Genomic DNA, 27,956 nt, shown 5'->3' on the forward strand with positions numbered 1-27,956 from the left:
TGTTTTATTAATCAAAGACAAGTGAACTGCCAGTCAGAGCGTCCAGTCAGCATGGGGTAACTGGTGTTTCTATACTGAGTTGATATAATTCTAGCCCAGAGCAAGGAAACCTGATGTTTTAGCTTAATTAGAGCTGTGCATCTAATCTCTGATAAATACGAGCTTTTTTGGTTAATCTTTTTGAAGTACTGAAAATAGCTCACAGACACCCCTCTCTACTTTCCCTCATTACGTTTGTGGGGCTGAGCAGCTCAGGTTAGGACCACCTGATACCTATCACTCATTTAGTAATTAATCACTGATTGTCTTCTGTCATTTCTCCTATTGTTGTGCCTTAAGAGCATGAAGGGGCTGCATCTGGCCCTTCTTGTAAACCATACAGTACCCTGCTCAGGGCTTTAAAGTTAGCAACTGCCCTCCTTCCCACAAAAACAAAAACAAAAACCAGAAAAAGAAAACTATATATTTCATTTAGATGTTTGTCTATACCACAGTTGTATCCAGGGGAGAGCAACACCATGAAAGAATATTTGCAGTAAAATAGACCAGTATTGTAAAGAGGAGGATTCAGCTCAAAAGTTACTCTTTGGGGGATACAAAACAAGTCAACAGAACAATTGATTTCCAGCGTTGGTAAAGAGTCTTGAAAATAACTACTTGCGTGAGCGAGTGCATCAGAATATGATTCCAATGGATTGCTCTGCCTGATGCCTCCTGGAAGGCTGGTAAGGGGGAAATGTTTGAAATCAATCTGACTGAACCACAAACAGACAAACTGAGTATTTGGAGTGATGGTAAGATCTTAATGAATCAGAAATACCTCTGCCTTCCTCAAGAGTGACTTTCTTTTTCCAAAACTACTTAAAACTCTCGTCCTCCCAGAAGCCATCCCTGGTGGTGACTACCATCACCCCACCCCTGCCTGATTCTGATCACATTTTATCCTGAAGTCCCTTAGCAATATGAACTTGCTGCATGTTGCATTGAAATTGCTATTGAAGCGTTTTTGGGTGTGTGTGTGTGTATGCGCACGCGCATGGGAAGGTGCCCTTCTTCCCTCCAAAAAGTAGCCCCCCATCTACCTGTGACAAAGACCTAAAACTTGACTGGTATAATTTCTTTATTTTTATGGCCTTGCTTATGTCAGGCATCTTCTTCCAAAATGCCAATAACAGTAAGCTGTTACCCATCAATCTTTTGGTGTCCCTTCCTGCCATTTGCTGATGAATGGGATGCTCAAATATTATTGCTAGCAATGCTTTGGATAGTTCCACCAAGGAAATTCCAAGGGAATCTTTTAACTACTAATGACTCTGTAAAAGATGCAAAAAGCAAGGTTTTAGGTGGTTGTTTTACTTGGTCCAAAGACTTATTAGATTTAGCTAATTATACAGCTTATCAAAATAAAAGATCTTATGGGTGCCATGTGATGGTCTACCTCATCACTCATGCCTGATTGAATAACATGGTTAAAATCCAAGGAGCTCCTCCTCTAATGAAGTTCCTGCTCTGGTTTGTTGCTACGGCAACTTAGGGCTATAGTCCAAAATGACAGCAAATATATTAAATATTGCAGCAAATCCATTTTCTTTCTGCTTTAGCTACTCAGAGCCAAAACTGTATTTGATAGCATACAAGTTTAGAAGGAGTATTGTCTGCTACTTTTTTCTTTTTTGACATGGAAACCAATCATATTTATATTCTCTAGCACAGTATAGCAAGCACTGAAAAAAATATTTGAGGGAAATTAGTTATATATGGTGGATTGACCACACATACTTATTGCCTCTTTTTCCTGAGACCCCACTAAATGACAATACAGAAATTAAAAGGAATATGTCCTGTTAAACAACAAAAATTCAACTGAGTAATTTAAAAGATCAAACTGGCCTTCTTGAATGATTCATGAATCAGGCAGCATCCTACCTAGCAAACAGAAAGAAGCTCTATTGAGCTACAGAAAAGGAAAGGTTTTTTAAAAGGCATAGAGGCATAGATGGAGAGGAAGAAAGGAAACTATTAGCAAAGAATGCATTGTTTTAGGCAAGGTCACCCTCCTAGGGGGAATGGAAGGGACCTATCAGTAAATTTTCTAGTGCTGATCAGGAAATTCCATGTTGACTGGTTAAAAGTTACATTCCTGGAGGGACTGAAACTGCAGTTAGGTTAGGTATTAAGTCTTGGTTTGCTGACATGGGATCTTACCATAAGTGACTCCATTTTGGGCCTGTTGTTTTCTTTTTAACAGTTCACACAGACAAAGAAAATAAGAAATGAAACAAAGTAGGCAAGTGATTTCCATTTTTTTTAGCTCTTTTTTTAATTGTGTTGTAAAATATACATAACATAAAACTGACCACTTTAACCATATTAAAGTGTATAGTTTGATGACATTAAGTGCATTCACGCTGTTATGTAACCATCCCCACCATCCATTTCCAGAACGTTTTCATCTTCTCAGACTAAAAGTTGGTACCAATTAAACAAATCCCTATTCCCTCCTCCCCTCATCCATGGTAACTGCTATCCTATTTTCTGTCTCTATGAATTTGACTACTCTAGATACATAAGTGGAATCAGACAATATTTGTCCTGTTGTGCCTGAGTTACTGCACTTAACATAATGTCTTTAAGGTTCATCCATGTTGTAGCATGTAACAGAATTTCATTCCCTTTCCCCCCATACTAAATCAGATTATATTTTGTTTTCAGCTTTATTGAGGTATAATTGACAGAATTTCATTCCTTTTTGAGGCTGAATAATACTCTATTCTATAGATATACCACACTGTTTTTCATCAATAGACATTTTGGTTGTTTCCACCTTTTGGCTATCGTGAATAATGTTGCCATGAATATTGATTCACAAATATTTATTTGAGTCCCTGCTTCCAAAACTTTTGCTTATATACCCAGAAGTGGAACTGTTGAACCAAATGGTGATTCGAGGAACCGTTGGACTGTTTTCTACAGCAGCTGAACCATTTTACATCCAGCAGCGTGGAAGTGTTTCAATCTCTCCACAGCCACCCAAAACTTGTTTTTGTTTTTTTGATAAGTAGCCATCCTACTTGGTGTGAAGTGGTATATCATGGTGGTTTTTATTTCCATTTCCCTAATGATTAGTGACGTGGAACAGCTTTGCGTGTGCTTACTAGCATTTGTTCTCTTCATTTTTAAAAGATGGAAAGCAGATGGAGGGGTGATAACCATCTTAGTAGAGCAAGGGGGCTTACAGATGAGAAGCAAACTGATTTGCCCCACAAAAGCTCTGAACAATTCAGATTGAGACAGAGGGATGGGCCAGGGGGAGGATCAAGGTTGAAAACATCCTCTGCCCCAATAGCCAAGCAGTTACCCCTCACCCAGGCAGGAAAAGGGAAGCTTAATCCCTGGGAAATCTGAACTGGGGAGGTCCCAGCTTCTTGTACAACTGGCAGAGTAGCCAGCAGGTTAAGGTCTGACAATGGGGAGATTTGCTAACAGTGCATCCTGTGCAATGGGACCCCCAGGCCTGCTCCTTGACTCTGCTCCCAAAATGCAGGCAATGCATGTTACTCCTAGGCAGAAGATGAAGAATTCTTCTCATAAAAAAGTGAATTGTCTCAGGGGAAGAAAATCATAGGTAGTGACATCTGGGTTTCCCCTAACAAAACAGAAAGATCCCCACCAAAAACCCAACAGTGAAGGTCTCCACTTGATAAGCTCTGCCTATGTACATAGGGCTAGTTTTGTGCCTTACCCTAAAATATGAGATGATAACTAAGGATCACTAATGTTTGAGGAAAGCCTCCATCATGAAAGACAGAGATCAAGACAGACCAAGGGGAAAAAAAATTGAACCAGGAAGAAATTGATGATGCCAGGAACAGAAGAAAGCTTCATATAAAAACTATAATACACCCAGAGAGTTAAGTGAAGATATTGCATCCATCAATTTTTTTAAAAAACAGGACACTATGAAAAACAAAAAGAGTCCTTGGAAATAAAAATGATGATCAATATTAAAGAGGAGTAGGTTGGGGCACCTGGGTGGCTCAGTTGGTTGAGCAACTGCCTTCAGCTCAGGTCATGATCCCAGGGTCCTGGGATCGAGTCCCGCATCAGGCTCCCTGCTTGGCGGGAGGCCTGCTTCTCCCTCTCCCACTCCCGCTGCTTGTGTTCCCCCTGCTGTGTCTCTCTGTCAAATAAATAAATAAAAATCTTTAAAAAAAAAAAAGAGGAGTAGGTTGGAAGTAATAAAAAGGCAAAATGATGGAAAATAATAGGGATAATATAAAGATAAAAGACTCAGGGACTCAACTGAATTCGATACCCAAATAAGAAAACAGAGGAGCAGAAGATTACAGAAGAAATAATTTAAGAAAAATTCCTGGAACTGAAGGACATGAGTATCCAATTGAAAGCACAATGAGGAGCACCTGGGGAGCTCGGTTAGTTTAATGACTGCGTTTGGCTCAGGTCATGATCTCAGGGTCCAGGGATGGAGCCCCGTGTCAAGCTCCCTGCTCAGCGGGCAGTCTGATTCTCTCTCTGCCCCTCCCCCTAATCATACTCTCTCTCTCTCCCTCTCTCCCCCCCAACCTCTCTCTAAGAAATCTTAAAAAAAAAAAAAAAAGCACAATGAATGAAAAAAGACCAAAGCCAAGTTTTAGCATACCAGGGATATATATAGAAGAACTAGAAGTGTCCAAGTACATAAGTCACATACAAAGGAACAGGATTTTAAATGGTATTGGACCCCTCAAAAAAGATCCTGAAAGCTAAGATGAGAGTGGAACATGCCTTCAAGAGAAAATGATTTGTAACTTAAGTTCTACATAGCCAAGCTGCAAATCCAGAGTAGGGGTAGAAAAAAAGACATTTTCAGATTAGCAAGGACTCACAAAACGTATGTCCATGTACCTGTCTTAGAAGGCAACAGAAACCAGAACAAGGAACTAAAATAAGACATGGGACCCAGGAAACAGAGGTTCCAACATAAAAGAGAAGCAAGGAGAATTCCCAGAATAACAACTAGATGAAAGGCCTAACGAAAAACTTGTCTATACTAGAGCAGGAGGGCTCCAGAAAGCCCCAGAAAGTGTATCCATTTAAGTATGAAAAACTTCTTATAGGCCTGAATGCTTTCACAGCAAAGAACAGAACAGGTTAATAGAAAATAATGCAAATAAAACAAAAAAACATTATCAACTCCAGGAAAAACAAGAAGTTATACAAAGAAGGAAATATGATCACAGTACACTTTTTGGCTTTGCAGGTGATAACAATTGTATAAACATAATAACCAATAAATATTGTTTTAACAAAAATTATTCTTTGATTGGGCGCCTGGGTGGCTCAGATGGTTGAGCGTCTGCCTTCGGCTCAGGTCATGATCCCAGAGTCCTGGGATCGAGTCCCGCATCGGGCTCTCTGCTCCTTGGGAGCCTGCTTCTCCCTCTGCCTCTCTCTCTCTCTCTCTGTCTCTCATGAATAAATAAATAAAAATCTTAAAAAAAAAAAATTATTCTTTGATTATAGGAGTTTGCAGGAAAGGGTAGGGGCAAGTAACAGACATTTTTATCTCAGATAACAGCAAGTCAAATGGTGGTTTCTAAATTAATAAATCAATGGGGCACCTGCATGGCTCAGTTGTTGAGCGTCTGCCTTCGGCTCAGGTCATGATCCCAGGGTCCTAGGATCGAGCCCCGCATCGGGCTCCCTGCTCAGTAGGAGCCTGCTTCTCCCTCTCCCTCTGCCTCTCCCCCTGCTCATGCTCTCTCTCTCTTTCTGTATCTGTGTCTCAAATGAATAAAATCTTTTTTTTAAAAAAATAATAAATAAATAAAATTAATAAATCAAGAAGCAGTGGTATCCGTATTTTATTTTGATATGTAGCAATAAGTATCTTGATGGTGGCAACTGAAAACTTTTAGGAAAATGATGGCCTAATTATCCTTCTCTAACTTAGATTCCTGTTGTGGAAATGGTATAGATTCATTCTTCACCAGGTTCCCAGAGTCAATAAGGAAACATAAAGGCTAAGAATACAGGTTCTGGATTCAGACTTGCTGAGTGCTCAGCTTGACCTGCCACTTCTTATTAGTAGGGTAAATTTAGACAGGTTAACTCACACTCTCCTCAATTTCACCATATGTAAAATAGAAAACATAATAGTACCTATCTAATAGGATTATTGTGAGAATTAAAAAATGTGTGTAAAGCACTTGACATTCTGCCTGGTGCACTGAACACATTCATAAAGTATTAGCGATCATTATTATCATTCTCATTTATGATTCTATCAGGATATGCCACCCCTGCCACCTTTCAATGTCCTTCTAAAAAGATCACTATGATAGAGCTATAGGTGAAGGACACAGAACAAGTAACTGGAATTCAATCTCTGCGCCTCAAGTTATAAATAGCTAGATCCTAAATGCAAAGCTAAGCAGGTTTGGTGTCTTCCTCCACCTTGCTATTTTTCTGCTTGGGACAAGAACTGAACACAATTGTGGGTAATAGTATAAGGAGTAGTTAATAAAGGAGCCTAAAGTCAGACTCAGGTCAAATTCTGGCTTCCTACCTATTAACTACATGAATATATGCTAATTTCTTGATTGTATGGGCTGAATTATGTCCTCTCAAAATTTGTATGTTGCAGTCCTAATCCAGTACCTCAGAATGTGACTGTATTTGGAGATAGGTCTTTAAAGAAGTAATTAAGGTAAAATGAGGTTATATGGATGGGCCCTAACCCAATATGACTGATGTTCTTATAAGAACAGGAGATTAGGACACAGACACAGAAGAAAGATCTTGTGAGGACAAAGGGAGAAGATGGTCATCTGCAAGCCAAGGAGGGAGTCCTCCAAAGAAACCAACCCTGCCAACACCTTATCTCAGACTTCCAGCCCCCAGAATTGTGAGGAAATAAATTGTTTAAGCTACCAGTCTGGGGTACTTTGTTATAGCATCACTGGAAAACTAATATACTTGGTCTCAGTTTTCTGGAAGGTAAAGTAGGAATGTATATACCTTATGAGATCATTGTGAGGATTAAATAATCTAGAAAAGTATTTATCACAGTACTTGGCACATAGTAGGTACTCAATAAATGTAGGCTAGTATCATTATTATGTTATTATTATTTAAAACACAATTACTCTGGTCTTTCCACAGGACAGAAAAAAAGAGAGAAGTAACCAAGTCAACCAAAATTATCAAAGCTATTATAATGACTTCATACTTCATCTTCAAGTCTTTAGTCTTGCCCTCTTCAATACACTTCCACAATGCTGCCAGAACATTCCTTCTGGAATAAAAATGTGGCTGTGATATCTAGTATCCAAAGATGGCCTCAAACAATTCCACCCCTCCCTATACACACAGGCTGATCCTCCCACTAGAGATAGACCTCTTGTCCCCTCCTTGTGATTCTGGGCGGTGCCTGTGACCACTTTGACCAGTATGACACAGGGGAAGTGACATCCTGAATACAGACATTTAAGAAGGCCTGGGAGCTTCTAAGCCATCAAGAACAGGCTATGCTGTTGGAGAGAGGTCACAGGGACAAAGGGTGAGAGAGAAACACCAAAGTGCCAGACATCCAGCCCCAAACTGCAGCTCCAGCCACCATCTCACTGCTACTGATGAAAGACCCTGAGCCAGACCAGTGAGGAACCACCCAGCTGAGCCCCAGCCAACTCACAGAATCATGAAATATAATAAAATGGTATTGGTTAAACTAGAGAGTTTGGAGTGGTTTGCTATGAAGCAAAAGGTAACTGAGACATTGACAATCACATTGCTACATTGCTCTACTTAAAACCCTTGGTATAACCATAACCAAATTTCCATAGCTGTGTGACTTGGACAAGTTACCTAATCTCTCTGTGCATCATTTTTCCCATCTGTAAACTAGAGAGAATAATAGTACCTTCCTCAAAGGATCACTGTGAAGATTAAGAAATAATACATGTAAGACACTTGGAGCAGTGTCTGGCACAGAAGTGCCTGGGGCACCTGGGTGGCTCAGTGGTTAAGCGTCTGCCTTCGGCTCAGGTCATGATCCCGGGGTCCTGGGATAGAGCCCTATGTCGGGCTCCCTGCTCAGCGGGGAGCCTGCTTCTCCCTCTGCCCTGCCCCTGCTCATTTTCTCTCTCTTACTATCTCTCTCTCTCTCAAATAAATAAATCTAGAAAGAAAGAAAGAAAGAAAGAAAGAAAGAAAGAAAGAAAGAAAGAAAGAAAGAAAGAAAGAAAGAGGAGCTCAATATGTATTAACTGTCATCACATCATCATCATCTTGCCCTGCCTCTCTAGCCTCCTCCCCAACTACTCCCCAGGTGCACTATGGGGGACAGTCATACTAAAATACCTTTTTTCCCCCCAGCGTGTCATACTTAATAACTTTTTACCTTCATTCGTTCCATTCCTTCTGCCTGGAATATCCTTCACCTGCCCTGTCTGCCCGGAAAACTGCCATGTCCTTACCTGAAGACTTCTCGGATCTCCCCAGTCAGTGTGGTCTGCCCTGTGCTCCTCAGAGTACCTACTTCTTGTCCCTGGGGAGGGGTTCCCCATACTTTGCCACCTGTGCAGCCCTTTCTGTCTCCCCAGTTAGTCTCTTAGTTCTTTAAGGACACAGCCCATACTAGACTCAGGTGCCAGTACAGCACAGCACATAGCAAGCTCTTAAGACATGTTTCTGGGGGCACCTGGGTGGCTCAGTTGGTTAAGCGACTGCCTTCGGCTCAGGTCATGATCCTGGAGTTCCGGGATCGAGTCCCGCATCGGGCTCCCTGCTCGGCGGGGAGCCTGCTTCTGCCTCTGACCCTCCCCACTCTCATGCTCTCTCTATCTCATTCTCTCAAATAAATAAATAAAATCTTAAAAAAAAAAAAAAAGACATGTTTCTGGAAGGGAAGGAGCCTGCTTTTAGAGTACTGGTTTTTAACAGGACTGGAGAACAGGAAAGGGAGCAATTTTGGTCCCCAGGGGACATTTGGCAATGCCTGGAGACATTTTTGGTTATTGCACAACCAGGGGTCTGCTATTGGCATCTAGTGGGTAAAGGCCAAAGATGCTGCTCAACATTGGACAATGCACAGGGCAGCCCCCACAACAAGGAATTAGCCAGTTCCAAATGCCAATAGTACTGAGACTTAGAAACTCTGTTTAAGAAGATTGTCACATACGCTCTCAAGAGAGAGCCAACTGGCTGAATGCACATATGCTCAGTAGCCTGGATGCACATCCCCACCCTCATTCCAACTCAGCCTTCTTCTCAGTACTCCTGATGCTGAGGGTCCTGAGAAGAGTACTGAGGACAAGTAAGGGCTTAAATCTGGTCACTATCCTTCCCTATTGATGTGATCTTGAGCAAGACCCTTCCCTCATCAGAGTCCTAATTTCCACATCCAATGGTCCCTTCCAGCCCTGACATTCTATGATTCTGCAATTGTAGGTTGGTGTCTGCTGTTTATTTCTTGGCTAAAAGATGTCAATGCTGCACAGTCTCTCTCACATGCCAAGAGAGGAAAAATCCCAGATAGGCTGGCCTGAGTCACTGAGAGTTTGTGTTACATCCTTGACCGCCTAGAACTCAAGTAAACTCACGTGCCTGAGACTCCAGCTCCCCACCTGCCCAACTAAGAGCCTGCAGGCTTCAGACTAAACAGGATGGGGGAAGGTGGCCCTTGAAGGCTGCCTGGCTAACTCAGCTCTAATCTAAAGAGGCCTCTTTGTTTGTCAGTCAAAGCATGTGTCTTTGCAGGGGAGCAGGGAGACATCTGTGAAATCTGCCTCTTTGTCTCCCAGGATAAGAATGATAAGAAACTGGGGGGGGGGGGGCGCCTGGGTGGCTCAGTCGTTAAGCATCTGCCTTCAGCTCAGTTCATGATCCCAGGGTCCTGGGATCAAGCCCCACATCGGGCTCCCTGCAGGAAGCCTGCTTCTCCCTCTCCCACTCCCCCTGCTTGTGTTCCCTCTCTTGCTGTGTCTCTCTCTGTCAAATAAATAAATAAAGTCTTTAAAAAAAAAAAAAGAAAGAAACTGGGGCACCTGGGTGGCTCAGTCAGTCAAGCAACTGCCTTCGGCTCAGGTCGTGATCCTGGATCGAGCAACGCATGCGGCTCAGCAGGGAGTCTGCTTCTCCCTCTGACCCTCCCCCATCTCATGCTCTCTCTCTTTCTCTCAAATAAATAAATAAAATATTTTTTAATATATTAAAAAAAAAAGTGGTAAGAAACCTCACGCCAGAGAAGGATGACTTCTGCACTGTGAGCATAGCTGATGCCTGGGGCTCCTCCAGGGGCTGGTTTTGGTGTTTGTAATTGACTTGAAGAGGAGGTAGATTGGTGTAGTAATGAAAACCTTCATCAGACAGGCCTGAGTGTGAGTCCCAGTTTTGTCACTTTCTGCATGATCCTAGGTAAATGACTTAGTCCTGTCGAAGCCTCAACCCTGAGCTGGAAAAAGAAACATAGGATTGTTCTGTGGATTCACTGAGATATTGAAATCATAGGTTTAGCATACTGCAGAGCACAACTGCAAGTAGATGACAGGTATCATTATGAAAAGGACATTATGGGATGACTGAATAGGTGGGGAGTATGATGAATTATATTGGCTTTCTCATGCAAACTCTTATATGCATGTAGGATGCTGGTGAATTATAATATTGAGAGCAAACACTTCTTTTTTTTTTTTAAAGATTTTATTTATTTATTTGACAGAGAGAGACACAGCAAGAGAGGGAACACAAGCAGGGGGAGTGGGAGAGGGAGAAGCAGGCTCCCCACTGAGCAGGGAGCCCGATGCGGGACTCGATCCCAGGACCCTGGGATCATGACCTGAGCCGAAGGCAGCCGCTTAACCGACTGAGCCACCCAGGCGCCCTGAGAGCAAACACTTCTATAGCTCTTACCACATGCTTACAGGTATTCTAGGTGCTTTCCATATACTAACTCAATCCTCACAAAGACCCTATGTGATAGGTACTCTATTATAAATTCCCATTTTATAGATGGGAAAATGAGACACAGAGGTTCACCAAATGCCCAAGGCACACTGCTGGTAAGAGGAGAATGAGGGTTTGGACAAAGGTGATTTGGCTCCAGGGTCTCTATGCTGAGCAGTACACACACTACCCCTGAATGACTCTAGGAAAGGATAAGAAATGGGGGAGGAGTGACTCCCCCAGCCTGCTCCTAAATACCTTCTCCACACCCAGATAGCAGAGCGTAGCAACTGCCCAACAGGGAAGCACCTAGCTCTGCAAGGAAGGGTCCAGAAGCAGCTATGGGGATGTAGGCAAGGGATGCCACATAGGAAACAAATGAGATTTGGAACTGGGCAACCTAGGACACCACCCCACCACCACCTGGTGACCATAGGTGACTCTGAGTAGGTCTCAAAGACATACTTCCGAGCTTTATTCCTCTGTCTCTCAGCTTAGACATGTTCAAAATCACTGCTAGCTCTAGAAGGCTAGGTTCCAGTGAGAAAAGACTAGTCGGCTGCTGGGCCTTGGTCGGTTCCTATCCCAGGGGAAGAGCGCCACCTAGTGAACCACTCTGAGAATGTCCCAGAACAGGAGGCCCGAACTCCGGAGACTGGGTACCGAGAGACTGAGCTGCCCATACTCAGCAGCGTGGTCGGTCCCTGGCAAGGTGCTTCAATTTTCTGAACATCAGAATTCTGATCGGCAAAACACTAGCAAAGATGGTAATATTTATAGCTTTCACTTTCTTCCTCGCACATTTTCTCACCACTTTATTTTAAAATGAAGTGAAAAATGAATGATAAATTTTAGAAGTCATATTTGTTCTAGGCACTCTGATAAGTTGTAACATTGCCTCTATTTTTTCCTATGTTTTTTTCTTTCACTTCTTTTTGTTTTGATTTTGGTTTGGGTTTGTTTTTGTTTTTTAATGTAACAACACTTAAAATAAGATCTATTCTCTTAACAAATGTTTAAGTGTACCATACAGAGTACAGTATTGTTAACTGTAAGCATTATGTTGTAGGGCAGAACTCTAGAACTTACCCATCTTGTATAACTGAAACTTTATGCCCATTGATTTAATACTTTTTGAGTGTTTTTTACATTATAATAATATTATTAATATTGTGCATATTAATTAAGAGTGAGTAACCACAGTATGCATGTATGCTATGGAAAAAAAATCTAGGAGCCATGGAAGTTTCACCCACTCTGGGAGGGAAGAAATGCCAAAAACAGGGCGCCTGGGTGGCTCAGTTGGTTAAGCGACTGCCTTCGGCTCGGGTCATGATCCTGGAGTCCCTGGATCGAGTCCCGCATCGGGCTACCTGCTCGGCAGGGAGTCTGCTTCTCCCTCTGACCCTCCCCCCTCTCATGTGCTCTCTCTCTCTCATTCTCTCTGTCTCAAATAAATAAATAAAATCTTTAAAAAAAAAAAAAAAAAAGAAATGTCAAAAACAATTATACCCATAGTCACATGCTCCCAAGCTCTGTGTGTCTGCCTTGTCATGGGACCCAGTGCACTATTTACAGACCTGTTTGTCCACCCCCAAATTCCAAATTAGTATCTGAACTCCTCAGGAATGGTGCCTGCATCCTAACCACCTTCATAAACCCAGCACCCAGGAGAGGGGCTGGCACATGGTGGCTCCTCAATAAATATTGGTCCAGTAAAAGTCCAGTAAAAGCCCTCTTCTGTGCTCAAATTCCCTCCCTCCTTTCTGTCATGAGACCTTCCTCTTCTTCCTAATAATCCAGAGATCAGGACAGTGACTCCCTAGCCCAGGCGCTGGCCATAATTTGCCAACCCAGAGAGGTTACACACATGTTAACTACTCCAAGTATAGTAGAATGAAATGTTGTGGGGAAAAGTAAGGGGACTAACAGTTCTCAGACACTTTATGCTGAGCATTCTATCTTTATTATCTAAATTACATAACAAGCCTGGGAGGTAGGGAGTAGGTGGCAGGGCTGGGATTTGAACCTGGACCGTCTGGCTCCATACTCTTGTACCCATGTTCAGTGAGTACTCCAGGCTTCAGTGAGTGGCCAATGCAACTGTCAGCCTGTTATCTAGGCTTCCCCCTCTACACACTCGGACCTTCTTAGAATCAGAAGATTCTTCTGGAAGCTCCATGTTCAGTCCCTGAAGGCCACAAGCATCTTCCCGGGATTTGCCATTTCCTATTTGTAGACCCTTGTTCCTAAAGAAACTCTGAAGGATGCCCAGATTCAGGTACAGTCCACTGGGTTAAACCAACTCATGAAACTGACACCTGAAAGATACCATTTTCTACCTGGTCACCTGGGGAACAAAATCAGTGAGGATAACAACAACAGCTACAACAATGCACATCTTTGAGCTCTTGCTGGGGGCTGGCCTGCTGCTAAGCGCTTCTCAAACATTTCCTTTAATCCTGACAACCACCTTCAGTGGCATGTTTTATTTGACCTCTATCAGGTAAGGTTCTTGAGAGCAAAGGTGTCGGTTTGGGCCTTCCAGGAAGCAGACACCAAGACAGAATTAGACATGTAGAATTCTTGGGAGAAACATCTGAGAACGATAAAGGGGGAAGGAGCAGGAGTATGCAGGAAAGCCTCCAACTCTGAAGCAGGGACAGAGCGAAGGAACAATTGGTTGAGAAAAGCCCAGGTTGCAGTGCCCTAGGACCCTCACTGCAGCCTCAGCAGGAACACAGTGGAGCAGGGGAGGAGGACTGAAGCTAACTACACCCTTTTGGGAGGTTCTCTCTTAAAGTTGCTCTGAGGAGGGCGATCCCATGGCTGCCACAAAAGACTCTGTTCCCTGTTGATGCCCCAACACCTAGAAGAGTATCTAGCACATTGCACTCAAAAAGTATTTATTGAATCAATCTGTTCCTGAATTAATTCCCTTATTATGTATAAGGAGAGTTAAGTGCAAGAAAGTTGAGCGACTTGCCCAAGGTCACACAACTGGCAGGTAGCCCAGCCCAGACTTGAGCCCTGGTTTTCTCACTCCAAAGCCCACAGACTTAAGGCTGTGTTCTTCTGTGCCTTGGCCTTCCCCACCTCCCTCTTCTTTCCCCACACTGAGCGCCCACACAAGGTCCGGCTATAATACCAGGATTTGTCTTGCATTTTTTCATTCACTCACTCACTCACTCAGACAATCACTCATTAACTTATTCATTCATTCAGCAAATATCCAGGTACTGCCCAGGATACTTGGGTGTCACAGACCAATAAGAAAGGTCCCTCCCTTTGAGAAGCTCATGGCCATAGGCAGGGAGACAGTCACATAACAAAGGATTAGCACACAACGTGACAAGTGGAACAACGGCAGTGCACTGGTCAGAATTAAGTCTCAGGGGTGAAGAGGGCCAAGAAGTGGGTCAGAAGCCCACACAGTCCCAGCTAGCTTCCATCACTGCCCACCTCACTCCCCGCCACACACGTCCTCACCCCCCACAGCCAGGGCACCAAACTTCTGGAGGGAGTTTAACCTCTGCACACACAGGCAAGCCAGAGGTCATGGGGGCTGGAGAGGCTGAGAGTATGACATCACTTTAAGTTGGTAACGGTAGCCAGCCTGGTAACCATGGTTACACACCATTTAACTCAACACTGTGGAGGGAGATGACCAGCCCAGGAACCCACCACACAGCTATTCAGGAGGTGTTTTAGTCAACTAAATATAGTCTACATTTAAGTAAAAGATGGAGAGAGGCCTTTATTCTTTTATTTTTATTTTTTAAGTAGGCTCTCTATCCAACGTGGGGCTTGAACTCACAACACTGAGACAGAGAGTTGCACACTCAACTGACTGAACCAGTCAGGCACCCTGGAAAGAGGCCTTTAAAAGTTATCATACATTGCCTGAAAACCATTTAGAAGCTCCTATTTGAGGTCCTAAACAAAATAATTAAAACTGCCCAAGACCAAAAAAAAGCCTACATAGATGGTATCTTCAGCAAAGTAGAAGTATGTTCCAAGCAGGAAAACCTCAGGGTCTGATTTGAAGTCAGAGAATCAAAAAATTACTTAATCCTAGTTGCAAAATTGGAAACAACTTAAATATCCCTTAATGTAGGATTGAACAAATTTGCACGTCCACAAAATGGGATTTTTTAAAACTCAGTTTACAGCACGATCCCGTTTATTGCATCACACATGTATATTCACTGAAGGATGTCTGAAGGCTACTCACTAAAATGTTAATAGTAACTACTGCCCTCTGGATGGTAGAATTTCAAAAAAAAACTGTACACTCTTTGTTTTACTTATCAGTGTGTTTGGATATTTTTCAACAAGCATATATCATTATTAAAATCAAGAAAAAGGTGTATAAAGTAATTTTTACTTTGAAAAACAAAATAATCAAAATAGCACTGAAATGATTCCAAAGGCTATGGATGACAAGGACATAAAAGGAAACTAAGTTCAGGGAAGACTGTCTAAAAGATTTTTTTATGAATATCTAACAAAGGAAGCAATTATCACTGAGAGCCAATTATTAAACGAGACTCAATGCGAAGATTTGAGGGTCCCCTCTTCAAGTCCTCTCTGCAGTCCTTTTAAATGATGGTAATGGCATTATCCCTAGCACATAACAGGTGCTCAGCAAATATTTGTTGTATGAATCAATGAACGATCACGTTGGCAGACTACCAGTTCCTTGTAGTTTCATCTCTATTCTTTTCAAATTCAGGTGAATGGCATTGGTTCACCTGATGTATTCACTAGATCCCATTTCTTTTTATTTATATGGTCAGTGGTAAAACTCCAAAATTCATACCTAGGTGCAGCTTAAAGGCAGCAATCTAGTTGGAGACTGAGCTTGGGGGCTTGTCATGAAACTGTGTTTGCAAAGTACCTTAAATACAACTGAGATGAATGCCAAGTGTTCATTACAAAGGAAGTGGAGGCTGATGGAAACAGTGAGGAACTATACAGTTTTCTCAAGTGACTCCTTGGCTCTACCAAAGGACAAAGCTAGTCAACTAGATCAGAGGAATGTGGTCAACATTCTTGACCTGGCCTCTCTCCTCTATTCCAGTCCAACCCCACAGCCCATCAATCATGTAGACCCTTGCCCCACTCTTTCAATGGATTTACAAAAAAGGATCCCTGAACCTTCATGGGTGGCCCAGGGAATCTCGCATCCTGGTATTCAGGTGGTCCTTTCTAAACTGACTCTGGGCTTGGCCATATGGGCTCTCTAGCCAATGGTACATGAGCAAATGTGATAGAAGTGGAGGCTAGATAAGCACTTCCACACGGGGGCTTGTCCCCGTGGAACGCTCCCTTCTGGCTCCCAGTTGCCACATAAGAATGTTGGGCAAGACACGTGAATAATGAGAAACCACGTCAGGAGAGAGGGCCAGCCATCCTAGTGTCCTGCCTGAGCAGCCACAAGAGGGACCTCTGATGAGACCTACAGAATAACTGCCTAGTCAAACCACAGGATCATGAGAAATAATAAAGTGTTACGTTAAGCCACTAAGTTTTAAAGTGGTTCCTTATGCAGCAGTAAATAACTGAAATCCCTCTGATCCTTATTTCCCTGTCAGCCCCATGCTGACCTCAATTGCTCCCCCTCTCCTTGGTGCTCACTCCCCTCTGCCCATGATGGGTATCCTGCTGTTCCTCCACCACACCAAGCCCCCACCTCAGGGCCTCTGCACTTGCTGTTCCATTCACCTGGAAAGTATTTCCCTCAGATCTCCACAAGGCTTGTTCACTCATCTACCTCAAGTCTACTTTAATGTCACCTTCCCATGAAGTCTTCCCTCACCAGTCCATGAAAAATTGTCACCACTTTCCCTATCAGACCTTGTCCTCTTTTCCTGCTTTTTCCCCTGGGCACATATCCACTTTGAATATAGCTTATAGTTTACTTATTTTATTGCCTCTCTCCACCCATCAGAATGTAACTCCTTGCAGGCAGGAATTTCTGTCTGTCTTGTTCACTGTTGTACCTCTAGTGCCTGGACTAGCACTTGGCACATAGCAGCACTCAATAAATAGTTGCTGAATGATACAGGATGATAATGTGATGCTCATTACCTAAAAGAGCCTACAAGAATACTGAGGAGAGATGTCTAACCCAGTTGTGGAAGTTCAGCAGACCACAAGAGGGTGGGGAAGATGTTCGGGGCAGAGACCCAAAGTAAAGACACATTCCCTGGAGACAATAAAGGGTCCATGCAATGAAGAGATATAACACAGCATGAAGTTTCTGTCTTACTATAGTCCTTGACAATATGTGTCCAACCTGGCCCTTCTCTCCCCACAGCTGAAGGGTTGTGGTCCCCCACCTCCAAGTCCAGTCCTGCTCCTAGTTCCCAGGACAGACTTGAGTTGAGATGGCAAGGGCCTAAGCCACTTCAGCATCCCTCCAACAGAAACCAGCACTGAGTCACCCCTCCTCCAGGCAGGGGCTGGGGAGGGGAGTGAGCCAGGCATTGGGGCCCAGTTCTGATGACCACACTCCAGACTCATTCTCGGCACCTGGAGCTGTGTCTTGGCAAATTCCCAGCACCTTTGGACTCCAGACCTGCATTGGCATGACTTTTTATCAATAGAAAATCCAATCCCAACCAGCTTAAGCAACTAAGGAGGTTTGTTGGCTTGAACAACTAAACACTCTAACGACAGGGCTGGCCTCAGGCATAGGGCTCAAATGAGGTCACTGGGACTGAATTTTTCTGCATTTCTTAGCTCTATCTTCAGCTGGGCTGGTTTCACTCATCCCTGGGCTCCTGGAAGCTCCCAGCCTCTGCCACAGCTTCAAGCTTTCATCTCTGGGTATCAAGGTAGCTGCCGCACCTCCAGCCTCACCTTTCCCCAGATTGAAGAATCAGTGGAAGGGGGCGTCTTCGTGGGTCAGTCGTTAAGCATCTGCCTTCCCCTTGGGTCATGATCCCAGGGTCCTGGGATCGAGTCCTATGTTGGGCTCCCTGCTCAGCGAGGAGCATGCTTCTCTCCCTCCCACTCCCCCTGCTTGTGCGCTTGCTCACGCGCTCTCTGACAAATAAATAAAATCTTAAAAAAAAAAAAAAAACAATGGAAGGAGGGCACCTGCCTCTCTCCGACCAATCCCAGAAAAGCCTCAGCTGTATTGCATTGGCTACAGCTGGGTCATGTGGCCCATCCTTGAAGAAATCACTGTGGTTTTCCCTTTCCCCATGCTGGGGATGGGACAAAGGATTTGATGATTTGATTGGCCAAGTGGAAATCCTGCCTTCCAGGACTGGAGCTGGGAGGGGTTCCTCGTGGAGAACACATGGCTGAGAGGAGAAAATACAACTCTGGGCTGGGAAAGGAAGGGAAATGGCTACCGGAGGGGCAGACAATAACCTCTTACTCCAAGTTTAGCTCCAGAGCCTGGCCTCTAGTAACCCAACCAGAGACAAATAATAGTCCTTGAATGAAGAATGTTTTATATCTTCTGCCACATTCTAAAAATTCAAAAAATGAATGGTGAAATCATATCTTTTACAGTAAAATTAAAATCAAAGATGTTCAAATATACTTAAACCATTGAAACATATGGGGGCCTAAATGATGGTAATGATTCTTCAATATACTTTGTTTTCAGGATTAAAAAAAAAAGGAAATGTAATGCTATTAACATACACCTTTGAAAGAGAAGGTGAAGATTAGTGAAAGAAAAACAGATTGTTACAGCTAGACCCCAATATCTGACCTTTCCTGCCCACCTGCTCGCACTCATCGACCTTTATCCCACAGTTTTTCCTTAAGCTCTTCTTTCCAGCTTATCTCTTAACTCCGGCAAATGGAAACCAAACCCTCCCTCAAGTGATAGCAACAGCCCTGACAAGAACTTGAGCTGGCCCAGACCACCCAGACCAGTTTCAGTAAAAACTCCCAATTCATGCTTGCTGCAGATGGACCACCGAGTAACCTCTAGAATGACCAACAACTACCTTTACCTCATTATAATAATAAAATCTACACCCAAGAAGGACCACAAGCCTCATTTACATAACATACAATGTCTGTATAGGCATGTTTCCTTAAGGCACATGTGCAGCCTTATGCCTTCCACTGTGTAGGATGACAAGGCTTCTCTATCTAGATAATCATCCTAAACTAAATGAAAGGAACCCATTCACCCTTGCCTGGGGAGTCACAGCTTTTGAAGTTATTCCCTGTGGTCTCCTTATTTGCTGCAAATAAAGTTTACTTTGTGTGACAATTCCACCTGGTGTATCTGTGACTCACCAAGAAACAAACTCATGTTGGTTTGGTTACAAGGTGGAATGATTTAAATCATGCCTAGGTTGGGGGGAGGAAGAAGGGGTGGGGAGGGTGGGGCAATAAAATAAAAAATTGAAACAAATCATGTCTATCACACCCCATTTCTTTTTTTTTTTTTTAAAGATTTTATTTATTTATTTGAGAGAGAAAGAGCATGAGAGGGGGGAGGGTCAGAGGGAGAAGCAGAGCCCCCGCCGAGCAGGGAGCCCGATGCAGGACTCGATCCCGGGACTCCAGGATCATGACCTGAGCCGAAGGCAGTCGCTTAACCAACTGAGCCACCCAGGTGCCCCTATCACACCCCATTTCAACAGACTCCAAAGGCTCTCTGAATTCCTCTCTGCAATTTTGTAATGCAATTTTGCTTTGTCAAATATTTCAAAAATTGTTTTTTTGGGGTGTTGCTTTCTTTTTATGTAGATTTGTCCCATGTGATTTTTTTTAAAAACTGGACTTTTAAATTGAACCAATATTTTTGTCCGTCTGAAGGAATGCATGAAATATATTTGGAAATCAGCTATCCTAACAATTTCTAAAATTATTAAAGAAACATTTGATTTAATAACTGTTCTGCCCCTTAACTACTCCCTGCTAAGCATCTTAAAGCGGTGAGGAGGTTTTAGGAAGGTTTCCTTTTTTTAAAAAGCCTGAGAAACTGGGACTTCCCTACATTTCAAAGCACAAAGGCCTATTATTCAAGGAAAGGGGCCAGGGAGGCAGAGCAATTCAGTTTTGTAGGCCACCGTGTACTTCTTCCTTTCTCCTGCCAAATCAAGGCTCACCCCAGTCCCAAGTGGACCGCAAGCAGGGCAGTCCTCTGTGAAAAAGTGAAAGCAATCGAGGAAAAAGAAAAAGCGGCCAGCCAGGAGAGCCTGGGGAGCACTCATTATATGTGAATAGAGCCGGTGAAAGGGGCCTTTGCTGGGCTGCCTGGGTGGGGCCTCTCCATTCACACTCCCATTGTAAATTCCATCTGTGTGCTATCATTTCCTGACCCAGAAACGGGAAAATGTTTCTGCCATAAATTTCCCTAGGACCTTGCCTGGCCACAAAATCATTCCCTATGAAGTTCACTGGCTCCTTGGAGAGCTAGTGAATGTTTAAGATCATGTTTGCCTATGATACCCTCTCTTCATTTACTAAAGGGTATCTTTCCAATCTCCCTTGTTTTCCTCTCAGGAGCTGGGTCCTCGGTGAAATGAAATAAAAGTGCAATGGTCATGAAGAAAACTCCAGGGGAAATCAGAAGCTCTCCTGTCCATACGCTTAAAATAAATATGCAGATCAAAGTCCTTGTTTATTCCCAGAAAATTTTCATATCATTATTAATTTTTATCATCAGTTCATAGAATTACTAGTAATGTGAGACTATCAGTTTAGGAATGGTATGTGCTAAATAATCTCATTATGACTGAAAATAGTTTTGTAAACCTCATTTTTCCGAATGACAGTTTAGCTGGAATTAAATTTCAGATTCACCATCCTTTGCCCTCGATACTTCAAAATATTATTTTTAAGATTTTATTCATTTGAGAGAGAGACAGAGAGAAAGAGAGTGAGAGAGCACAAGCAGGGGGAGCAGCAGAGGGAGAGGAAGAAGCAGGCTCTCCACCGAGCAGGGAGCCCGACAAGGGGCTCGATCCCAGGACCCTGGGATCACAACCTGAGCAGAAGACAGATGCTTAACGGACAGAGCCACCCAGGTGCCCCCAAAATATTATTTACTATAGTCTGCCTACTCTTTTTAATAAAAGAAGTTTTCTGTAAATACAACTGTTTTATTTATATATATATATAGTATATATATATATATATATATATTTCACTAGCCCAAAGCTGATGCTAGTCAAGTATCACATGGTAACTTAACTATTGAAATAAGTCTGAGAAACTGAGGTTGTAAGTAAGAAAACAGGAAGGATGTAGAGCAGTGGTTCTTAAACTCTAGCATGTGTTAGAATCACCTGGAAGAGTTTCAGGTTCAGTAGTTCAGGGCGGAGGGCCTGAGAATGTACATTTCTCACAAAAGCCCAGTGGTGCTGATGCTCCTGGTCCCTGGGACCAAAGCCTGAGAACCCCTGATGGAGGGAATGGCTGTACCAGATGTCAAACATCAAGTAGGACATTACATATATTCAGAGGCTCAATAACATCTGAATTCAAACTCAGTAAACATTCTGGTGCCTACCTACAGACAAAGGCTAAGTGCTTTCTGTGGTAGTGGTTATGGGTCTTAATCCACCATGCAGACACAAACTATTTTTATAACTCAACTTCATTTTTAGACCCTATTCTACCAGAGTGGCAAAATGTAACCTCAGTTAATCTGAAGCCTTCCTCCCACTTTCAGGGAATGCCTCTAGGTTCTAGGCGCTTTTGGAGAATCGTAGTGGAAGGAGGGAGTGGGGTGGGACAGAAGTGCACTCTAGTCCTTGCTGTCATCTATCCATGCAGTTGTCAAGTGAAATTGCCATCACCTTGTCAGGCCTGTAGGCTTCAATCCTCAGTGACCTACACTGACATTTCCTTCACCCCCAGGCTGCAGGACCTCTTCCAGTCCAGCACCATTTGTGGGCCACTGTGGGCACCCAGAACCTGCCAGCTGTGTCCTTTCTGCTCTCCAGGGCTCTGTCTAGAAGGGAGGGCACAGGCCCCTCTCACTCTGGGTTCTGCTGCATCTGTGCTTCATTACACCCCGTCTGTCTCTCCTCCTTCCACCCACCTCCCTCCTCTGCCCAGAACAGTGGAATCCATTGCCAGTCTGAAGGAGAATCTCCCTCTCTCTTCAAACCCCTTGCTCTCACCCATTTTCACCAGTCCTGGGCTCTCAATGTTCCCCTAAGGGCTTTAGGCTTTTGAAAACCAAAGCCAGAAAGACTCCTATTTGTTTTTTCTGCTCTGACATTTCCTTTCCTGAGTTAATAAGTACAGAATGGCCTAGCTGCTTAAGCGAGGAAAACTGTATAAAGGAAAGATGCTTAGAAGGGAGAAAAAAATAAATTTACTTTAAATATACATACATACACACATTAGCATTTTAGAATTATTACCCATTATTATCTTGCAATATCTACATTCTCCTGCTTAATCTTCAAGGCAATGCTGTGAAGTAGATAATACTCTTCCATTTTATAGATGAGAAAATTGGGGCTCAGAGAGATTAAAAAGCCTGGCCTAAAGTCACATGGGTCAGGTTTGGAACTTGGGGCTTCTGGTTCTGAATCCAAGGCTAAATACACTGTACCTCAGCATAACCTCCAAATGAAGGAAGGGAGAGAGAGAAGCCTGTCATTGGAAGGCAAAGCCCAGCATACAGATCAGCAGATGTGTGTTGGGAAATAATTTGGTCTAAGAGATACTAGGAAGCCAAAATATAGGTGGTAACAAGGGAGAATAAGAAAACAAATCAAGAAACAGGATGTATGGGAAGCAAGGGGTTAACAGGTTTATAAACAGCAGAGCAGGAGACTAAGGAGTCAAGAGGTCCAGAGTCAAGGCCACAGATCTGGGAGTAACCATTTCCTGACTGAGAGAGACAGGTTAGGAGTCCAGAAAACCAACACCCAAACCAAAGTGTTCTGTGCCCCTCAAATCCTAAGCAGACTAGGAATCAGGAATACAGGGAGTCATGGAAGTAAATCAAAGCATCAGGAGTCAAGAGCAAGACCTTCAACTATGAAAGGGTACATCTGCCTTTAAGTTGTCCTCCTGCGAAACGAAGAGCCTACGATTTGAGTAGGAACATGAGTGTGACAGGATGTAACTGAGTGAAAAGTCATGACAAGAATGGGGGAGCAGAGATGAGAGAATGACCTCAGGGTCAAAAGGCACCTCATTGTGCACAGGAAACATCTGTTGTCTTTGTAAGGCATGCCCTCTTCTGATAATGAAGCCCAACTCATCCTTTTGAGGAATAAATTCCCCCAACATGGTTCATGTCTTCCAACTGAATAAGCCCCCAGGCATGACTGAATAGGGCCTGCCATTCTGCAATGCCCTATCTGAATTCTTGACCCACAGAAATTATGAAAGATCACAAGTGATATTTACTATTTTTAAACCACACTGTTTTGAGACTGTTTGTTACACAGCGATAGATAACTAATACAAAGTCCAAGAACAAAATAGCAAACGGTTATTAGCTCAAGTGCTAACTCCAATCAACTGATAGTTGTCTGAAGAAAGGGCTGAGCAAGAAAGAGGAGGTGAAATTAAATTATTCGTGTCTGCCATGAAGTGGGAAGTGATAGCAACTGTGTTTTTTATTTGCCAACCCTGGTCAAAGACAACTGACTACAGACTCAGATAACTATGTTCAAAGAGGGAAAGGAAGAAAAAGACAGGTAGAGGGGGAAGCAGAAAAAGCCCTGGACTTGATGATAAGATACAAGAATTCCAATCTTGGCTACTTACCAGCCATGGGAACTTGGGCAAGTTGTTATCCTCTCTGGGCCTCCATTTCTTCAACTGCAAAATCATGGGATTGTTGTCAGGGTTAAATTAAATGAGACTGTGATACAAATGTCCTTAACAAATGGGAGTATAGTGGGAGTCCTGGCTGAGCCCAAGCAAACTTTGGGTGTGTGGAATTGGATTTGAGGTCCATTTGACTTTCAAAAACAGCAACAAGTCACAGCATTCAAAGCCTTCCTAAAGCTTTTCTCCCCAAAGTGCATCCTATGAAATACTAGGTCTACAGGATGTTAATAGTATTTTCATTGAAACACTACTTATGTGGGATCTTAATAAGTATTACACATATAAAAAGAGTTTGCTTACATACATTTACCAAATGACCCAGCAATCCCATTCCTGGGTATTCACTTTAGAGGAGTGAAAAATTATGTTTACACAAAAACCTGTACATAAATGTTTACAGCAGATCTATTCAAAATCACCAAAGACTGGAAGAAACCTGAATATGTTTCAACAGTATAAATAAACTGTGGTACATCCATATCATGGAATACTACTCAGCAATAAGAAAGAGCTAAACATACATACACACACACACACACACACACAAACCCTTAATAATTGATACATGCAACAACACGGATGAATCTCAAAGGTATTACCTGAATAAAAGAATCCAGTCTCAAGGGCTACATGGTATGTAATTCCATGTATATGACATTCCTATAAAAAAGAAATGGCAAAAAGAAAACTATATGGGTGGAGAACAGGTCAGTGGTTGCCAGGGGTTAGAGAAGTAGGGGATGTGACTATAAAGGGGTAACACAAGGGAGTTCTGGGGTATAATAAAACTATTCTGAATCCTGAATGCTGTTGTGGTTACACAAATCCATGTACAAAATTTCATAGAAGTGTACATTAAAAAATGTTAATTTTACTTTATATTATTTTTCAAAATAAAATTAAAAGAAGAGTTCACATAAATGTGGGAAATTTGAGGCTAAAGTAAAATAGGATACTTTACAACAGGACTTCTCAGAGACTTTAACATGCTTTAATCACATACTTAATAGGTATTAATTAATTGAATGCTTATTTAATCACAAATGAGTATCTATCGGGGCACCTGGCTGGGCTCAGTCGGTGGAGTGTGCGGCTCTTGATCTCAGGGTCATGAGTTCAAGCCCCATGTTGGGCATAGAGTTTGCTTAATTAAAAAAAATTTTGGGGGGGTCGCCTGGGTGGTTCAGTCATTAAGCGTCTGCCTTCGGCTCAGGTCATGATCACAGGGTCCTGGGGTTGAGCCCCACATCGGGCTCTCTGCTCAGTGGGAGGCCTGCTTCTCCCTCTCCCACTCTCCCTGCTTGTGTTCCCTCTCTCACTGTGTCTCTCTCTGTCAAATAAACAAATAAAATCTTCTAAAAATTTTTAAATTAAAAAAAATAAAATAAAATAAATTTTTTTTTAAATGAGGGGCGCTTGGCTGGCTCAGTCAGTGGAGCAGGTGACTCTTCATCTAGGGATTATGAGTTTGGGCCCTGTGTGGGGTGTAAAGATTACTTAAAAATAAAAAAAATTTTAAATCTTTAAAAAAATGAGTATCTGTGATTCTCAAAGACTAGAAGAGAAAATGTACAGCATTTTCCCAACTTATTTGACCACAGAACTTTTTTTTCTCAGACCATCTCAGGAGCCTGGTATTTCCTAGATTAACTCTGGGAAATTCAGATTTGGTAACAGATATGAGCTCTTGCCTTAATATCTGGGATCCAGGGAAAACTAAAACCATAGGTTGTGAGTCAGGTACTATTTAACACTGAATAACTGAGACTGCCCTATACAAATGCCAGAATGAGGGGGTTACAAATAATAAAAAGTAATAAGTACTTCTCTGGCTTTTAAAATTTTGTATATATATCTAAGAATACACACAGGGGCGCCTGGGTGGCTCAGTCGTTAAGCGTCTGCCTTCGGCTCAGGTCATGATCCCAGGGTCCTGGGATCGAGCCCCGCATCGGGCTCCCTGCTCAGCAGGAAGCCTGCTTCTCCCTCTCCCTCTGCCTCTCCCCCCTGTTTGTGCTCTCTCTCCCTCTCTCAAATAAATAAAGTCTTAAAAAGAAAATTTTTTAAAATACACACAAATATTCCTCTGTGTGTATGGGTGTGCGGGAGTGTGTGTGTTGGGGGGGGTGTCTGTCTATCACACACTTATTCATATGTACATATTTGAAAAAAAGTCTAGGCTCTAAGTGAATTTCACCAAAAGACTGATAGTGGCTAACTCTGTGGTAAAATATTGGGTAATATGAAATATTTGTTCTCTTTCTGCTTTTCTACATTTTCTGACTTTCACGCTGTGTGAATTACTTGTAAAACAAACAAAAATAGCTAAGGATTTAAAATAAGAAAATTTAAAAGTAAAATTAGCTATAATTCATTTGAACACCTACCATGTGCCAGGAACTGTACAAAGCACTTTCTATATATTATCTCTCTCATTGAGTCCTCACAATTTATGTGAGAGGCACTGTTACTATTCCCATTTTAAAGATGAAGAAATGAAACTTGAAGCAACATGCCCATCTAGAATGATGTGGGTTGACTCCTGAATACAATTTTAGAAGCATACATGCACACACCAGCTGTTTTTGTATGTACTACACGTTAGAGACAGCTGGCTCAGCTGACTACGATCTAAGTCTCCAAATCCAAATATGACCATGCTTTCCAGCTTCAAATATCCTGATAATTCTCTCCTAGGTAACTAGGAATGTGGTAGAGTGAAAAACTTGGCCACAATATTTTGAGGTTCCTTCTTGTAAGAGGTAGAGTCCGCATTCCTCAAAACTGAGCTGATCTTGAGACCTGCAAATTTGTGTCTTAATTTTAATTCAGAATTTCTAAATTCTTGGCTGATGGAATACGGTGGAAGTGATACAGTGTAGGTTCCAGAGGTGTTCCAGCGTCTACCTTCATACTCTTGGAACCCCAAGATCACTGTGGTATGAAGACCAAAATGAAATACCACATAGGCAGTGAGGCCCAGCCTCAACCCAAATGAGTCCATACCCCAGATAACCTTACAAATGAATACAACCACATGAGTAAGCCCAAGCAAAATGAGCAGCAGAAAAACTACCCAGCAAACCCACAAAACAGTTCAGAGTGATATATTATTGTTGGTTCAAGACACTAAGTTGTGGGGTGACTTGTTATGCAGCAATAGCTAACTGATACAACTTGAATTTCTCTCTCTCAAGTTGTTGAGGTGTATGGGCTGGATCGATGCTACAAAGACATACTAACACAATGTGGTAAAAATCCTTTTAGTGAGGCTCTCTTGTACCTCTTTTCCTAATATAGAGATCACACCCACAGTCCAGGCCCAGAGAGTGACTACAGATCTCAGACTCCTTTCCATATAGACCAAAGTTTTCTTCTTCTCAAAACAGAACTAACTATACAAGTGAACAGATGCTGGTAAGAAAGTGAGGAAGATTACATAAAAAAGAATATCAAGAGGGCTCCTTCTACATGAAAAGCAATGGAATACAATCATAGAAGCATACATGCACACATCCAGCTATTCATATGCACTCCACTTTAGGGACAGCTGGCTCAGTTGCATAGGAAAATGTATGCTGAAATCAATTAATGTTTTTTCCTTTGCTTTTACAGCACATTAGGTTTTCCTTCCAAGATTTAGTGAGTCATGAAACATATTAACTGTGGCAGGCTGAGTTTCAATTAAAGACGGAAGGCAAGGGTCATTTACCTACAACTAAATGCATTTCAATAATAACAGACTTGTGAGCAAAAGGAACTTGCTGCGAGGAGAATATGAAAAATTGTTACTACAGCCATCATTTTCATTCAAACACAAATGGCTCTAGACCAGGAAATCATATTAGACCAAAATATGATATGGAACCCACTGCTAACACCAAGAAATGTTCCTTGCAGTGGGTAACTCCCTGTTAAAATCAGCAACCATGATAATAGGAAAAAAGTATACCCTAGCTTCTTGATTATCACCTCTCTTGACAGGATGACTCAGCATATTTTCATTTTACAAAATACCAGAATGTTGGGCGCCTGGGTGGCTCAGTTGGTTAAGCGACTGCCTTCAGCTCAGGTCATGATCCCAGGGTCCTGGGATCGAGTCCCGCATCGGGCTCCCTGCTCTGCGGGGAGCCTGCTTCTCCCTCTCCCACTCCCCCTGCTTGTGTTCCCTCTCTCGCTGTGTCTCTCTCTGTCAAATAAATAAATAAAATCTTTAAAAAAAA

The 27,956-nt window shown here is 42.6% G+C and overlaps 1 protein-coding gene across 2 annotated transcripts in view; it reads right to left on the reverse strand.

Moving 5' to 3' along the window:
• The window catches only part of SRGAP3 (SLIT-ROBO Rho GTPase activating protein 3), a 331,526-nt gene that overhangs the window by 280,549 nt on the left and 23,021 nt on the right, over positions 1–27,956 (reverse strand). For both annotated transcript variants that reach the window (XM_081821625.1, XM_081821634.1), the window contains exons 3-4: positions 24,333–24,393; positions 23,668–23,721 (exon numbers count right to left, since the gene is read on the reverse strand). The gene's annotated coding sequence lies outside the window, so the exon portion shown is untranslated. The remainder of the gene's footprint in view (positions 1–23,667; positions 23,722–24,332; positions 24,394–27,956) is intronic.

This window comes from Leptonychotes weddellii, chromosome 1 (genome assembly GCF_054177405.1).
Source record: "Leptonychotes weddellii isolate Sample4059 chromosome 1, ASM5417740v2, whole genome shotgun sequence".
NCBI classification, from domain to species: Eukaryota; Metazoa; Chordata; class Mammalia; order Carnivora; family Phocidae; genus Leptonychotes; species Leptonychotes weddellii.